Source organism: Harpia harpyja, chromosome 7 (genome assembly GCF_026419915.1).
Source record: "Harpia harpyja isolate bHarHar1 chromosome 7, bHarHar1 primary haplotype, whole genome shotgun sequence".
NCBI classification, from domain to species: domain Eukaryota; kingdom Metazoa; phylum Chordata; class Aves; order Accipitriformes; family Accipitridae; genus Harpia; species Harpia harpyja.
Window position 1 is genome coordinate 2,691,437 of NC_068946.1, and position 18,760 is coordinate 2,710,196.

At 38.6% G+C, this 18,760-nt stretch overlaps 1 protein-coding gene across 2 annotated transcripts in view; it reads right to left on the bottom strand.

The window, feature by feature from the left end:
- Positions 1 to 18,760, bottom strand: part of SKI (SKI proto-oncogene) — a 151,746-nt gene that overhangs the window by 128,518 nt on the left and 4,468 nt on the right. For both annotated transcript variants that reach the window (XM_052792084.1, XM_052792083.1), the window contains 2 exons: positions 15,122 to 15,265; positions 14,028 to 14,126 (listed from right to left, as the gene is read on the bottom strand). The gene's annotated coding sequence lies outside the window, so the exon portion shown is untranslated. The remainder of the gene's footprint in view (positions 1 to 14,027; positions 14,127 to 15,121; positions 15,266 to 18,760) is intronic.

The window sequence follows — 18,760 nt, forward strand, 5'->3', positions numbered from 1 at the left end:
TAAGACAAAGTTAAAACTAAGACTTAAGCAAAGCATCTCCCCCAGCTCAGGGCTTATAGCCATCTAGCGTATCCCAAAGCAATCAGTATCAAAGGAAATGAGCGTGCCAACCTTGCACTACAGGAGTTACTGATTAGCAAAACCTCAGCTTTGAGCTTCACCAAAACAAAGTGGGTTAAGTCCCCTCCCTTGCCCTCCCACACACACTCTATCATGCAGAGAAGCTGTGGGAATACTGATTTGATCTACGGCAGCTGCTGTGGTGAGTAAAAGGGCAACAGAGCCGGGCTCTACAGCTAGCATGTATCAACTTGCATGATGGTACAATTAATACTGCCTCATTTCCATTTCACCTGAAACTCATGTGCAACCTTAAGGCCAAACATTCCCTTCCTCAATAGCCTCTCACAGACTCCAGGGAATTCACATCTCTCTTCTGTAATCTCTTCCATCTTTGAGATAATTTCTCATCATCATGGTATCCATACTTTGCAAAAAATATTGATATGCTTAAGTGCAGCTTTGCTAGAAAGACTCTGTAAGACCTTATTATCTGCTAGTTGGGTTACCACTAAGGCTTCTGATTCTAGTCTCTTTTCTCATGTTCTTTGGTACATACTTTACAACAGTTTAAGATCCAAAATCATGGCGGGGAATGAGCCCCATGGTCCGCTTGAAATTTATGGTATCTACCCCTTGTTGTAAAGTGATCCTCTCTCTGCTGGTCTGACATATGAACCTGCAATTTATTTTAAAGGCCTGTGTCTCCTATAAATAACACACAGAGCATTAGGCACTCTATGGAGATAAGTGCTTGCATCATCACTTCAGTAATTCAGAACGTGCTGTCCTAAAAATCTGGAATTTCTACTCCTTTCTCACAAATTCTCATGGGTTGATCTCATATTTATTTTATGTATGGGCTTTCTGAATGAACCTGTGATTAAAGCGTATGCACACCTCATTAGCATAATGAGATTTTTCTTACAAGCATGTAATGAAAAAAACAAATTCATACTGTCATTTTACAGATGTGGAACTGAGGAACAGAGAGGATACACAACCGGCTTAAGGCCACCCTGCAGATCTTTATCAGAATCCAAATCTTTTACCAAGTTAAAATCAACTGCTTTAACTTAATGACTATTTTTTTCTAACAAAACTCCACTGGTATTCCTAGAACTATTCCCAAATGAAATTTATGTGAGAAGAGAATCCAACACTAAAAGATAGGTTTTTGGGCTTTGTTTGTTTTGTCCATAAGAACTCTTTCACAGTCCAATGGACAAGACAGGCTGTTGTTTGAATCAGACACTTCAGACACCTTCAGCCTGGTAGAATCAGGTAAAGAAAGTCCTCCACAAGACTGGTATTCACTGAAGTGCCTGTGACTTAACATTGCCCTATTCTCTTTTTCAGGAAAAGACACTTCACGTTTTAGTTTCTAGACAGCTTAAATTGTCAGACTCGGGTTTATGTAAAGCATTTTCACCTCAAGTTTCTTCAATTTTTAATTAGCTTTGTCAGAAAAAAGGAGTGCAAAAGCTAGCAACAAGAGATGTTAAGGCAGCAGGTTCTCAATATCACGACTCCCGTGCCACTGCAGAAGGACATTTCAGCAGCCTACCGTCTTCTACCAATACAGAGCAGAAAGGCAATTGTAAGCTTTCAGCATGACTTGCATGGGTACTGCTCGAAAGAGCTTACACCATATAGACTTTTAGTGAGTTTCACTTCTGTTTCCAACAGTCCTACACTTTCAGTACTCCCTATGTCTATACGCATAGTACTTTTGTAGATTAGACTCCACTTGTCTTATGTGGCCCTTTGACAAAAACAATGGTCTCCGAAATAATTAGGGTTTAAGATTATTTTAAGCAAGCGATGAACTCATATTCATAACTTTCTATACTATTTGTATAGTTTCTATAGCATTTGTATTAAAAAAAATAATAAACAGTGACTGTGAAAAGAAGGATTGCAGGAAAGGCTGGCCTTGCTTAGATTCCCCTTTTCCATCTCCACCCTTTCAAAAATTTCTACTAGATTTCTTTTTTGCATGCAGCAGCCCTAAGAACGGTACTCTCTCTCTCTCCCTCCTTCCTACTATCCATCATGTAATCCAAAGCCCATCTTGAAGCAATGATCATGTCTGTACTATGCAGACTGCAGCATTACCACTAGGACCCAAGATCCATCAGCTAACATGCCAGCTGGCACCTTTCCCTCCCCTCTGCTTTCTTTCCCTGAGCAGGAGAAACCATTCATTGCCTTCTGGGGCTAGCACTGGACCCACACTGTTCTTAGTAATGAATGCAACCTGTTCTAACGAATGTGAAGCTTATTTGTGAGCGTGGAGCTGCACTCAATTGCCTGACATTTCACATTTCTCACCATAAATCTGGGTAACACTTTATTTTAATTACTGGGACATTTTCTAACTTTTATTGTTTCTGGCAAACACAGGCAAAATGAGCTCATTCATTATATAAGGTATGTGAGCTATTTCTTCAGGGGAAATTGTGTTCTATATTATCCTTGCCATCCAACAAGATGCCATTCACCTCTCTTCTAGATGTCATTAAGTATCACCGAGACTGAGAATAATTAACTAATCTTTTCCTGAGTGACAGAGGGCTTGGAAGGTGATATATCCATCCATCCATCCACCCATCCATTCATCTTTCTGCATTTCTAACACACCCATTAATGTAAGTAACTAAGGGTCAATACATCTCATGCCTTTTTCACATCTCCACTCCAAAATGGGTGTAGATACCACCTTGAGACGGTACAAAGGAAATTCCAAACTGCAAATTTCAGACCCTGATTTGATTTCTCCAAGGTAATTTTGATCTACTTGTGTTACAAAGACCAATACAAGAAACAGCAGGCTGATAAAACTGATGAGCACTGCGTTCCTCAGGAAGATGCTCTGTATTGTGGACTAGGCATCAGAGACTACAGTCAGGGCCCTGGAGAGAACCAAAGGATTTTACAAATGCCTTGAAGCCTCAGTGTAAAAATCCCTTTATATTGCCCCCCCAGCAAAGTTCTATAACTTCACTAAGATGAACAGTATTATAGACTGGAGAGCTTGAACTCTCCTAGCTCTCCAAGGTTAAATCAGTAGATCTGCAGAAAATCACACTCAGCACCTCCAGGCCTTATTTGTCCCACAGCAATCAGTGCCAAATTTCAAATGGAGTCCAAACAAAGATTAAGTTTAGACTCTATCTCCATAAGGATAATTTAGGGCCAAGATGCAGTAGGTGCTGAACACTCTGCAGGCAATATAACCTCTCACTTGTAAAACCAGGCCATAACTTTTCAATTAGTGAATTTAGACTGGACGGGACAAATCATAACTCAGACCACCTCTTTTGACAATTGTTTCAGCTTTAGAAATTGACTCCTGCTCTTGGACTGTGGAGCAATGCCTCTCCCCTTGTCTGTGCATTACATCCCCTCCTCAGACTGTACCTTCCTTGTTCATACTGCTGAGCCTGAGATGATGGAATTGGCCATTTGCCCAGGTGGAGGAAAAAAAAAAAAGCAGTTACTGTAATGGAACGGCTTTCTGACTTTTCTGAATACAGTAAGTGAAAATCCCATGCAGATAGCGCATAGCATGTTTAATGACTCACGCTCCGCATTTTCACCAGGGAAAAATTTCAGGCCTGCACTCAGTTGAAAGATGGAAATTTTTATAAAACTTCCACTGTGGTATGTTACCATCTGTTCAGAAATTAACAAAACCAAAATCTAAGTAAGTAAATTGTTTGATTTTCTTTCTTTCTTTTTCTTGTAGTAAGAGCTTTCTGTTCTATAGATAAGATGTGAAACTAGGGGGGGCGATGTAAGCATATACAATTCAGTACAAAAGAAAAAAAAAATAGAGACTTCAATCTAATTGCTTGCTAGCTTTGGGAAAATTAAAGTCCTGAAAAGTAAACTATTTGATACATTATGGCCATTTTCTCATATAATGATTAGCAGTGTCCTGTATCAGTCAGGGACCGAGAGAATTTTTTGTCTGTAAGCATTAGCATGTTCTTAGCCCAAAAAACCCCTCTAATTTGAACAGCCTCCAAGGTCTTCTGATGAGACAACTTTACTGAAAAAGTGTTCTCTCCCTTGGGAACCAAGCCACTAAGGATTTGGATGAAACGTGTACAATAACACAAAATTTTAAGTTTTGGTTGGCAAAAAAAAAAAAAAAAAAAAAAGAAATTGCAGTCAGCAAATTTTGCCCCTTTCCTTTCTCCTTCATTCTTTCTAATGCTTCATAAAAACACATGACTTTTTCCGCCTGTTTTTAAGCAAGAACATATATTTCTTTATTTTCAGAGTTGAATTCTTGGAACTCATACCATTTTCATTTAGCTATTTTTACCCGCCCTGCTCCTTCCTGTATCCATGGAGTTTCATCAAAACATTGAATTCCAGTCTCTAATGACATAACCTTCCCCTTTCCTTCCTGTTCTCATGTCACCTCTCATTTTCTCACCAGCTCCATAGGCTTCTCTGATTTTTAGACTTTTTCTGCTCTAGGCTTCTTATTTTCTTTATGTACTTTGCAACACCACTGGCCTCTTCTCCGCAGCAGGGAATATTATGAAGTCACAAACTTCTGTGTAAACAAGCAAAGAAAAAAACCCCACCAACTGCCTCAGCTGAGGAGAACACCTTCTCTTCTTCCCTACTCCAGGGAAAAATCTGACTTCAAAGTCCCAGTTTTGAGTTTTGTCTTACATCAGCATCAAACTGGAATGATTTGACTATAATCACTCTATGAGATTCTTATCTGCCATGTTTGGTATAAATCAGCTATAGGACAGCTATAGGGAAATAAACAGAAAGATTGTCATGTAAAGTTGAGACAAAGGGACTGTGACATACGTTTAACAACTCCACTGACTGTATTTAACAATTAAATGTGAGATAAAAGTGCTATTCAATGTATGTCTGAAGTTACTTAATGGATTAACACCACCAAAATATGCATTATAGTCTGGCCCTACAAGATCTTTCCACATGCATACGACACTTTGCTACAGCTGTATATTTCTGCAAGACAGAGAGTTCCTATGGTGTGGGAGTTTTAAGGGTAAAGGTAGGAACAGCAATCTGGCATAAACATTCCTTGTCTTAGAAAAAAATTGAACTGCAAATGGAATTCATTTGCTGATTTGCAGGAACAATGAAGTCAAGCAACAAAACTTAGCAAACCATATTAAAAAGTATTCTCACAAGTATTTTTGCAGGAGGCAGAGGTGTTTATGAACCAAAAAAAGAGGTGTAGAAGTTACAATTGCTCTAGGGCAAATTTTAACTGGTTTCCCTTCCTTATTAGATCTCTCATTCATAAAAAATTGCTAGCTGACTTAGCAGTCATTTCACCACATGGGATTTTAGGTGCTTCTAACCATCTGGATGTATTTTTTCCATTTGTCTAGCTAATTTTCCATTTTCAATTAATTTATCTTAATTTTAGCTCTTTGTCTATACAATTAGAGTTATCTGGAACACCAAGACAAGCCTTTATTTCAGCAGGAGTATGGACAACATATTTGCTCAGAAGCAAAGAATACAAGCTCTAGGCTATCACAGACTCCATTGCCATTCTCAGCTGGCAATACTAAAGAAACTTCTTGATGCTATAAATCATGTTTGATCCTGACACTTTTCCTAATCTGGATCCTGAAAGTTCAGAGTCCTTCCAAAAGGTGTCACTGAAGTTTCCAGTCAGGTTTGCTCTCAGAACACAACATACTCAGATTCAGAGCAACGGCACTAAGTTAATCAATTTGAGCTCTACACTGACAATCTGCCAGGAACCCAAAGCTAAACATAAAACTGAATTCTGTAACGTGTCAGGTGCCCCAAATTTTCATCAAATTCTATGGCTGAGCCGTTGAATGGGATTCAAGGATTAGAACATTAATGTGTACAGAGTTACACCTATCCGTAACTTCCCTGTGGGAATGCAGTGCAGGAAGATTACAAGACTAAGTCAGCAACTTCTGAGTCCTACAGTCTTATCTCTTGGTGCCCAGCTAAGTCTTCTATCAACAGAAAACAGTTGGAAAGCTTTCTACAAAAAGTTATGATCCTGCAAGATTCAGAATATTATTTGCACGATAAGCTGAGAAATTAGGTTTGAAGTCTTTCCTGTGTTTTAAGCCTAAAAAGAAAAGCTTAGTAAGATACAGAAATGCCAAGTTTAGTCGTCTTACACACAGAAAATTAACAGTCTGTTTGGACCAATGCAGATTATTTTGTGCCGGCCTACAGAAGCTCCGTGGGGAGCACAATCAGGTTAAAGAAAGCATGCAAAAGAGAGGTATATGATAGATTTATATTGCCTTTCATTTTTGTTCATACCTAAAAGAGCTCAATGACTAACAATATCAATAATAATGCTTTCTTTGAAATGTTCAGTCTTACCCACACTGGAGTTGTGTATGTTCAGGATTCACCTGCAGTTTATACATATTTAATCTTTTTCATGCCTCCCTTCCCTGCTTACTATACTTGGATCATTGACATTTTTATCAGTTGCAAACAATTACAAAGACACTTGGCATGATGGACTTAAGCAACTTCAGAACTGAATCTCTGATTCTTCCCCAGGTTGGCAAGGACATTTTCAGCAAGTCAATTCTCCCTTCCTTCTTCCATAAAGTGGAAATGCATAATATGACTTCCTTTATTAGAGCTTTACCTGGGGCCACATAAAGACCTGTGTACTACAAGAGGAAACAGTCTACTGGATCATGTTTAGCACCAGAAATAAGAGGACAGCTTTGTCATGACCTACTGTGTTACCTACCTTAAGCAAGTTTTTGTGCCATGTTTATATTCCTTCTCCCACCCATCATCAAAAGGAGCTACCCATTTAAATTGCCTCTGTGAAGAGAGACTTCTCACTCACAGCAGGAAAAACAATGAGGTCCTTAGAAGGGCTGACTAGAAAAAATCAACTAGTTCACATAGATGCTTTGCCATTTTTGCCCAATACCCAATGCTTTTCCTTATGTAATTGATTAATGAAGTCCCTGAAATTCCTCTGGAGATATGCCAGACCACAGATCCTGATCTCATTTTATTTTAATTCTAGGAAAAGCAAGCAAGAAAAAATTGCTTCTAAAAAGTTTCAGCTACTATTCCTGACACTTTGTTCCCACAGACATCTATCCATAACTGAGTAACTAGAAGGTCTGATTGCCTTGTTTTCAGAGGTGGGTGATGAGTTGTGTTTGTTTGCACTGGTCTCAGTCACCCGAGTGAACAGCCGTCCAGATTTTTTTTAATGGATTTTGCTGCTACACAGTTTAAGCAAATAGGAATATGCACTGTTTGTGCAATTTCAAAATCTTATTTGAAAGGGCTTCATGTGCGCTACAGACACTTTCTTATACCTCCACGTTCCCCTTCCTTTCCAGTGCTATGCATTGCACTGCACTGGAACGCTGGCTTCCAAAGGCATCTGAAGTGCCCATGAATCTGTCTAAACAAATACACGGGCAGATAATCTAAACCAGAGCATTTCCATCTGTTGAACCTCTACAAAGCTGACATTTGGTAATGACCATCACCTCCTAAAGTGCAGGCTGCACCTCCAACTGAAGACATTGCCAAGCATATTCTGATTTTCATTTGCAATATTTAACTTGGAAAGGCTCAGTGACAACTGTACAGTAGAAGTTAACAGCCAGTTAGAATTGCTATTAGCATGCCAGCAGGAGGGGGCAGGGGGGGAAATAAGACGAAATTAGCTGTGGTTTGTGAGCAAGGGAGGTCATCTCTGAAAAAATAACATGATCCCAGTGGGATAAACAGTACAGGAGATAAATCAGTAACTGAGCCAATCATGAAATACAGGTTCTGCAAATATTTCACAGAGTAATGGAAGGGGAGCTAAGGAGCAAAACTGTTAGACTGGTTAGATAGAAATACTCAGAGGGAGCGTACAGTCTCTAGAAACATGACACTGGCACAGGGTTGGTGGTCAACTAACTCCAAGGGATTGCTAAATGGAACACAAACCAGCCAATGAAAGATAGTTCACACAAAGTTATGCTTAGGATTTGTGTTGTCAGTGGCTGAGCACAAAGGCCTCTGCACCTCAGCAGAGGAGGTTGTGTAGCGGATGCTCTATAGTAAGTCAAAGGTTACCTGCTTTATCTTGTAAAGTTGAATTTCGTGCTCGCTAAACCCATGCTAATTGTCTTTACTAACATTTGAATTTTTAAGATGATGTTTCACAGACATTGGATTTGGTATAACAAGTTATGCTATTTGAAAGCATAAAGATTTGCCTCATATGTTCTCAACAATGGACTCTGTTACTTAGTGCTCCCAGGTATTACTCACTAGAAATCTAAAGTGCAGAAAGAAATCCAGAAGGTCAATGTAATCAGTAAGATTCTGAAAACTTTCTTCAAAAAGTAAGAGAACCTTGAAAACAGCATACACTTAAGCACATAAAGGAATGGTTTTTGATATACTTTTCATTACACTAAAAAGATTGAAAGACTCTTTCCTTCTTCTTTATTTTCTTCCCAAAAAATGAGTCAGAGAACAGATAAAACCAGCACATTTTCATCACAAAGAGCTGCTCTGACCCCTAATTTATATTAATTGACTCAGGGAAAGAAGAGGAAAATTTCCTAAAAACAAAAGAAAGTAGTAACTGTTAAGTTCAGTGTAAATAAGTAATCAGTTTAGTGTTAAAAACAATCTAGAAATATTTAAGACATGGGCTTCAATACACAACTCATCATGAATGGGATCATACAATCAACATAATCTACCTATTTTTTCCCTATATTCCAGATACTGTGCATAGATCTGTATTACTAATTTAAACAAGTCTGAGCTTGTTCTGTGGGAGTGTTTCATGCCATGTGGCCACAGTACATGTCCACGACATCAAGTTACCCACCTCTAAAACAGGATGGCTGAATGCAGAATGCCTTGTATGAATGGGCTTTGGCTCACAACAGCTCTTGGACCACAGTCAGAAACTGAAACTGCTAGTGGGCCCAGCCAAAACCATGCAAAAGCTCTTTCAACAATATATCCATCTACAATGACGTTCCAGAGCCCAGCAACCTTTCCCTAAACTGGTAACTTACCAGCATACCTGTAGCCTCCGATTTCTTTCTGTACTGCTTGCAGAAGTTTAAAGTTTGGAAGCCACTATGCATATTGGCCATTTCCTGTTGACACAACTAGACAGAAGAGGGGAAACATCTGCAGATGTTGCTGTAACTTAAAGGCTATCACTACACAGCCTGGAAAGACAGAACTATTTCTCATGTGCTTTAACTCACGGGAAACCTCTGGTGCCAACCTGCTTGACGCGGCTTAGCTCAAAGTGGAGGACTAGGTCTGAACTGTCACAGACATCTTAACAACATTCCACAAAATCTTTGAAGAAGTGCTGGAAACAGGAAAAGTACCAATTTACTGAATGAACAGTTAAGGGGTTCTAAGAATGAAAGGCAAGGTAGAATATTTCCACTTCCAAGTACTGAGGTTATTTACCAGCTCAGTAAAGAAGCACCTGGTAGAATATAATGTATAACCTCCATCTAAGGATTTCAACAAGTCCTCCATCAGGGTTTCAAAGCACTTATGAAAGTTATACCCTACTGACAAACTGAGGCAAAAGAAAGAAACAAAGTAACTCTCTCAAAAAAACATAGGACATCTGGATAGAAGCACAGGTTTCCTCTGCTTTTAACCAGTGACGAGTGCACTGCCTCATCAAACCCACACACGTGATGGAAACTCATCAGAATCAAGGATAATTATGCAAGAAAGAGGATACAAGAATGGTAAGACACATTCACCCACCAACTCACTTAAGCCATAACTCAGAACAGGAAGTTTCACAGTCAGACTTTCAATTTCTACACCAAGTTAAATCAAATACATTTAAAAGAAAAAGCCTTGAATGGAAAAAACAGTCTCTTTATGCCACCCGCTACCAGAAGGATTATTGTTCTTGCTTCAAAACTATTTCTGATTTAAAAGCTACTTGAAGTTCAAAATCCAGGCATTGGATTATTTTCTCTCCGTTTGAACTTCTACACAAGAAAACTGAGTAATTTGTACAGTTAGCTAAGCCCCCCCCCCCCCCCAAAAAAAAAGAAAGAAAGAAAAAAGGCAGGGAGGAGGATGGCCACTACTGAATTAAAATAAATTTATGCTGATAGAATAACACTGTCAAAAATCCCACAGGAACAAGCATTTTTAAAAGTCTTAAACCAGGCCTTATATTAATATTTTTTTTCCTCTCTCTAAGGCTTACTTCTCTGATCCACAATAATTTTGGGACCAAGCCTTTGTGTCTTGACATCAATGTTGTTGGTGATATTTTCAGCACAGGAGTTGCTTGAATGTATCACTTATAATGTCCACTATCCTTTTCCTGACACTGGCCACAACCAGCTGCTTCGCAGAAAAGTTTAAGACACTTCAAGAGGCACCAATCCAAAAAAGAAGTGCCTCCTTCACCACCAAGAGTTAAAAGGGTTCTCTTGTTTCCTCTCTGATGTTGCTGCATTTTGTTTTAAAGATCATTACTGTAACAAATCTGGGTGTTCTTGCTATCCATACAAACATCCCATCATTTCTGAATCCTTCCCAACTCTCAACTGTATATCCAGCAGTACACAGTTAAATATATATATATATATATATTTATATATACAAAAAATATGTATTTCTGCTTCATGGTATATGTTATAAGCTCAAGTCTGTGCTTCCACATAGAAAGGGAGCTGAAGCAGTAAGGGTCTGCTTCTGCACTCTCTTTCTCTTTTTTTTCAGTGCATTTATCACCAATGAAGGATATCAGACATGACAGCCCTGGAGACTGAAGTCCTTAGTCTACACAAAAGGTCCAGTTCTGTCAGCAAGAGGGGGGGACTTCACTTTCACACTGTTTCAACAGTATGTTTCAATCAACAATGCCTTGAGAAACTTCCAAGAACCACCAGCAAAAGTCAAAGGAATCAGCATTATTAAGACTAACTAATCAAGGTTCTTTGAGAACTCTTTCTGAGAACTACCAAGGAAACCAATTAAGACCAATTGCATTCGTCATTTAGGCTGGAACACATCTGAGACCATGTAACTGTTTATTTATGGGTCACTTAAAAATAACCCTATAGAAAACAACCATTAAGTTGCTACTAGCACACACTGGATTTGAAACAGCAATTAAAGTTTCTCATTTCATTAGCAAAGGAGTCTGTTAGCAAAGCACACCAGTCCTCACCAAAAGCAAGCTTACAAAAGCTAGGGTGGGAAAAGGGTTACCAACATACATGTTAAAATGTCAACAAAATATGCTGTGCGCTCTGTTCTCTAGAGCGATCTCATTATTATTTTTCCACTAGCAGCAACTCCACAAGTGCACAGGGGTCAGAAAAAGAAATAGAAGCAGTTGTGAAATTGTCCCATCTACTTTTACCATCCACGTGGAAAAACACACAAAAAGAATAACAGGTGTACACTGGGGAAAAAAAACCTAGCTTAAGTCCTTAAACTTCTTTTTTTCATAGTTTTTAAGGATAAGAGTACACTCTGAATGTGTAAGTTCTCCAGAAGCACTGTCTCTTTAAAGTCGGAATGTGACTTTTTTTCACCCATAAGAAAAAGTGCAGTTTCCCAGGTTCTTACTGGAAAGTTTTCTTGGGAAAATATTCATTTCCAAAGCATTTTTTTTACACTTTTGGTTCACTGATTGCATGACTCTTGTAATGCTTTAATAGTGTTTTTACTGCACAAATGTTTGTAATAACCTAATCCATCCTATTTCCTACAGTATCTCCTTTTAAGGATAATTATATCAATATGCTTCTGACATTTTGTAATCCAAACAATTTCTTTTTTCTAGATTTTGTTCTCAGTTGGGTGATTCAAAACAAGAGTTAATTGTATGTTCCTGGCCCTCACAATTTTCTGAAAAAGCTGCTGCACAATAAAACTCAATAAATAACCCCCAAAACATTGGAAACATGGATAATTCTGTGTAGAATTTTGTTAAATTCTCACAGCTTTCTTTTCTAATAAGAGAGTTCAAGATTAGCTATAATCTGATGCATTTTCCAAGACAAAAATCTCATGAATATATTTTGTGTATACCTGCCCTAAGAAAGCTTTCTTTGGTTTGTTTTTTTTTTTCTTAAAAAAAGCTGCAATGGTATGTGTTCTGTGACACGCTAAAAATATATACCCATAATTAAATGCTATTACATATGGCATTTAATAAAGACCCTAACTGTATCTATTTGTGACAGTAAGCTATCCAAGAACCTAAGCAGATTGATTAGGCTTACAGAAGTTTTTTTCAAAAGCTACGTGTGGTTTTCTACAGAGGAGATAATATTGTTCAACCCAATTCTTCCCAACTTCTGCGCTATTTTGCCACAGTCAAGCCTCAAAACTTTTCAGATTATTGGAACTTAGGAATTAATATATTTTATGGTTCCACAGACTGGTTTGGGAACTACTTCTTTATCACTTCAGAGTTTAGCTCCTCCTATCTACCCTAAGGCAAAAATCAGGCCTCCTCTGCTGCCTTTTCTGATGCTCCATTTATAATATAAGCTAGCAAAATAGCTTTAACACGTCTGTTGCACTTGATCCATATTTAGAACATTTTTACTGTAAATGTCTCTAAATTATTAGATTTAATGACAGTGATCATGTCAAACAGGATCTGGTCTTCAACTGTGTAAGGTACCACACTGCCAGTAAGCAGTCCTTCCGCTGATGAGTTTGCAAAATATGGGAGTGATGTAGAGATGAAATGACTCACACGGAGCTAGTCAAAAGGCCAGCTTCAGGACTAGTGACAAAAGCAGGTTTCTCAAAGCAAAGATCAGACTCCATTGTACTTTTGTGCCTCCACATCAAATTAAAAGACAACATTGCAGTCTAACTAGAAACATCTGGCTTTAACGCAGTTATGAGCTTTATTGCTACTTAGACTACAGGCACATTCTAAGACAGTCAAGGAGAATTTTGGTAGGCCTAACATCTATTGTCCTCTCAAAGGTCCTTTGCTTAATACTGAGTGAGGGAAGTGGTAAAGCTGCTTCTTAGCTGTTTATAAAGGAAACCAGAAGATCCTTTGATAAGATGCTATCTTCTTTCCTTCCTCTCACTGTATTCACTGTGCAACAGGGGAATTTTAGCTTTGTGTTCCCTGTCCTATACAGCAATCAAAGGCTCTAAAAGGGACCTCTCTAGCACACCAGATCAGACTATTACCCATTAAGTCTCTTGTTCTTTGTAACACTAGAGATACTTCTGTAACACATCCAATATGTATCTGGTGAAAATTGTTACCAGAATGTTTCAATCTCAAGCTCCCGCTCTCTGTAAATAAGTTACAGAAAGAAGCCAACTGACAGCACTTGACAACACGAAGCATGGTGCCAGAATGCAAACCAATAAAGTTTCTTCTTCTTGAATGTGACAAAATGCTTATTTTAAGCATACTGAGACAATAAAGTGCTGATTAACAAGCAGCGTGTTCTTTAATGAAACTTATGAGTGTGCAGTCTTGTGCTAAATAGAGAAGATGCTGAAGGTATGCAATCACAAGTATGTGAATAGCTCCACATAAAGGTACCAAAAGTTAGCTTTAAACTAACTCACATTAATACCAGTAACAGAATATCTTCAGCTACATGGAGGACTGTCTCAGTGTCATGGACATATTTTTCTGAACTCATTAAGCATAAATACATGTGTAAGGTTTATTTCTCAACTAGCTAGCTTATAGCTGTCTCAGACATATCTATGCTGTCTGTAGTCATGTCTTTCACTGCTACCTTATGCTGGTATAAATGGGTATATTGAGTCTTCAAGGATTGCTAGTGAGTGATTACTTTAGCCTTAGCTAGAAATTATGATACTCTATTCGTAGATAGCCTAATCACATGTTAACACTGTGTTCTGCAGAAATTAATATAGACAAAGCTGAAAATAATACTCACCCACACAGTCTAAAAATAAGCACCAAAATTTCCCCTCCTCGTTTCTTTCTGATTTTTGTTTCCCCTCAGGTGATGACACCATTCTCCTTTCCAGCTCTCCTGAAATGCATCATGTGCTCTGGGTCACCGATGGTACTGGGGATCTTTTTTTTTTTCAATGTTATGTTTTTAATGTTATACTTTTGGGATGTACTGTGTGAGGCAAATCAAGAGTCTGTTTATTAGACCAGAATAAACAACAGAAGATACTGGTTAAACATGGCCTCCAAGAACCAGATACCTAGAAACATATTTAAGCATATAAATAATGTAGGAAGCATAGGCACAAATGTGATATGCACTAATTACAGTAAATTTGGTGTTTTCAGCTGCACTACCATGAAGAAATATATTCCTTCAGAGTATTTTTGGTATGACAGACTCTGTTCAGTTTAGTCCTGCAGCTCAGCCCATTTCAGACTTCCAAAACCAAGCCAATTAAAATACCAGAAACTTACTGCATATTGATTGCTTTAGACCATGCAATTTAATGTAGCCTTGTTTCATGCAAACGCAGGAATTTTGAGAGCACAACATCCTTAAAATCAGTAAAAAGGGTAATAATTTAACAGGAGCACTGCAGAAAATACTTGCAGTTCCCACCAAGCAGACAAGCTTTCCAACAAGAGGACAAATGGAGAAGAGTCCAAATGAAACTACCTGACCACGAGGAGTAGCAGTTCTAGTTTTGGGGCAGTTTGATACGTACTTCTGTAGTATTGATATGTCCTCGTGCATATACTTTATGAGCCAATGAAGTTCCAAAACCAAAAACTAATAAAGCCCAAAAACATCTTATGAGGCAAGCAAAACAAGTTTCCACTTCCCAGATGAAAAAAGTGAGGTCAGTAGGTATGAATACAGATGGAGTTGGTTCTAGAAGTGGGATGAAGAACGTGGAGTTCTGGGATTATGCTCCAGACTTGCTACTTTTGTGGTATTTAATTTAGAGAATTTGGTGAAGGGAAGGAGAAGAATGAGTTTTTCATTACACATTATGTATATATGCATGCAATCCCTGATATAACGTGTCCCCAACCTGGTCTAAGACCTACCTCAGTAGCACACAGTAAAACTCCTCATGCCCAGATGACTGAAGCAGAAATCCATGGTGGCGATTCTCTGCATAGTGGGCACACTGCACACCATAGGAATAATGCCATGCTGCCAGATGCACGCTCCATTACATTCTTCTAGTCCTAAAGGAAAAAAACTTCAAATTCAGTAATATATAATATTCCTGTTAATGTGAGACAGGAGACTGGCAACATGCCACTAACAGAGACAAGCAATGGAAAAAACAGAGAACTAGTACAGTCTCGCAATCTGAAGCAGACCAACCTATTGTAAGCAGTCTCCATCCTTGGGGCTGGATGGTCCAGGCTGATTTATGAGCACAATATTTACAACTAACACACATGAAATACATTATGAGTAGAAAGAAATCTCCTAACATGCACAGAGAACAGCTAAGATAAAAGAATGCATATGGTAAACTAGGTGAATGTTTGTCATTAAAAGTGTGGTACTAAAGCCAGAGCAGTCTTTGGGGCAATGGAGACTGTGTATTTGCACTCATGTTTATCAATACTCTGGAAGACACGAGGTATTAGGCAAAGACTTTCAGAAAGGTGTCCCATCTTTTTTTTTTTTCTAGTGAATTCAAAGCTGGTGAAAGACACTGTGTTGAAAGCCCTTGGGAGTAAAACACTGCTCGAAAGGAAGATTAGTCTTATGCCTGTGCAAAGACCCAGTGAACAACAGGCCAGAGTTCAGTTCCCAGGTCTTGCATTATCTCAGGCAATATCCTTAATTTTTGTGCACCTGTGTTCCATCTCATAAACAGGTATAAGTATCAAAAAAGAAAGGGCTATTTTAAGGCCAGACGGGACGGTTGTAATTAAGTATTCTGACTTACTGCATCAAGTTACAGGCAGTAGAAATTCCCTGAATTAATTCCTAAATTACAACATCACTGAACAGATAAACTCTTCAGAAAAACAAGCATCCCTTACTAGCAAATGGGGATGTCAATCTGAGTTTCTCTGTAATTCCAAAAAAGAAAATCCACTCCCAAAAGAACTGATGACAATTTCCTGCTGATCACTCCTGTCTTTTGAACCTTGTACAGCAGACTACATCAAGCAGGCTTCTCTAAATCTCATTTGGTTTTAGAGGGAATACGAGGCAGCTATCCCTTAAATGCACCTATATTTGACATTTCTGCCTACAAAGCTGCATTGGTCATAGATCCTATCTCATCATGTCCAGCCAATCCAACTAGGCGAAAACAGCTTCTTGTGAGGACCTGGATTCATCTCTTCCTTTGACACTATTTGACACTAAGGTTTAACAGTGCCAATTTTTTTGCAGCTCTTTGTGATGTTGACTCTTGCCCAGTGGGATCTGCATAGAAGCTAACCAACTCATTTTATGCAGAGTACAGAACAGCCAGAGAGCTGTGAAGCTGCTACTTCTCCTCACAATCTTCTGATAAAATATCTGATTCCAGTAAGGTAGGACATAGTAATAAAAAATAGGCTAATAATGGAACCAGTCTGTGGTACAAAACAGAGTAACTACTTTAGCTAACTAAACATACTTCCTGTCCTAAACCAACATCACAACATGATGTTTCATCTACTACACATCTCTTTTGGAGTATTTTCCACTGATTCAAAGGGAACAATCAAATTTCTATGAGAGCGGCACAGATGAATTGAAGGAACGGCAAAGTGGATTGGGGAACAGGAGAGGTCAGCTGGGGAAAATACTCCAAAATCAGCCCAATTTTAAGTTCACTTATGAAAGGAACAGTAGCATGAAGTTACCATTTGATAGCAGTACTGTTCAGATGTGGCAGGAAGACATCAGCTTGTTTTTCTTGACGTAGTCTAAATGGATGTGATTTACAGATGCAGGGAGCTGCAAAGTGACAGCAAAGGCAGGCAAACACCTACTTTAATATCTCTAACTAGATGTTGCAGTTCTGTCACAACAAGATATATTCCAGGGAGAATGACTTTTCACACTGACAATGTCACAAGACAGTTTCAGTTCAGTGGGTATAAGACAATGTAAATAAACCAAACTCAGCCGGTGTCTGATACAATTAAACAAATGACATATGGAAAAAAAGAAACTATAGCTCTACTGTATTTTACTGTCAGGTCTTCTAAATTAGTCCCATTTTGTATTTCTTCTGTCAAGTTAGGCACTAATGACGGACAGAGGGAGAATGAATATGAAAAAGAAAAGAATTTAGGAAGGGTAGCAAGGACATACTGCATATTTCCAAGACATTTCCATAATGCAACAAAATTACTACACCACTAGATTGCAACTAGAATACATTCTTCTCAGTGAAAAGATGTACACTTACCTCCACAGCTTTGATTATACCTTCAGATTTACTAGATTTTCTTTCTAAAACACTAACTAGTCCTTAAAAAAATTGCAAAACTAACTAAACCTACTATCCACATTTGTTGAGGCAATAAATAAATACTCATCTGTTGAATTACATTCTATTTTAAGTTGATTTTATACACCGTTCTAGTTATGGATAACATCACACCATATTAACTAGTGTTAGTTATTTTGCCCCACTGTTTCGTGGTTTCATGCCCATAAACAAGAAAGGTGATTTTCTGTAATTACTACAGCTATTATTTATGGATTTTTTTTTTTTTTTTGTGGAGCCCTTTAGTATGTTGATTTCAAATGAAGGAATGATATGCAGCAAACAGGAGGAACTCAAACTGCTATAGGCTATAGTACTGTGAGACACATTTTAAAAAAACAAACAAACAAACAAAAAATCACAAAGCAAGCAAGCAAGCAAGAAATATTAAAACCTCAAGCCATATCTGATCCTAAATTCAGAGCCAAAATCCTTTAAAGTATGGGGAGATCACACAACTCCCTCAGCAGAAATCTAGGCTGGGCCACAGAACCCACGGCTTCATGCCATCAAACCTAATCTTTGTTTGCGATCTGAAACATTCTCTCCAACAGTTTTCAGTCACATTACAAAATTGTGAAAGGAAGATGAAAGTCGGATTCTTCCCGCCTCTCTTAGACTAACCCCAGGGCCTAGAAACATCAGGACTTGATTTAACCAAACACACACTGGGCCAGAAAAATGATGACTGATACTAGGACTTGACTGACATGCAGAAGACTTCATCTGATTCACGGTTTTCCAACACAATCATTGGATCACCTCAGACCCTTGAGCAGATTGTGCCCAGCCAGCCAAAAAGCATCCCCTCGCTGGCCAAAATGACAGCAAAGTCAGCAGAGTCTCTGTCAGTCAAAATGCATCCTCACTGGGGAAAAGCACATGCGTTACCAAATAAACAGCAACTTCACAACTTCAAACAGGCAACATCTTCAAGAAGCTAAGCCCCTGGGGCCTTCTCCCTATAAGGCAATTTATCCTTGCAGAGCTACTACTAACAAAAAAGGCCTCTAGACCTTCCTTAGCTGAACTCCTCTCCACTGTGTCTCTCTTCCAACAAATTTACTGTCTCGGTCTGTACCACATAAACACTGGACCAAGCTAAATCTGCTGGCTCCCAAACAGGCTTCTTAAGCCTCTAGCAAATCAAGAGTAGGATATTTGTTTCCAAATCTCCAAAGGAGGATTAGGCAGGGAGATTATAATCCTAACCAGCCTCACACCTGCCACT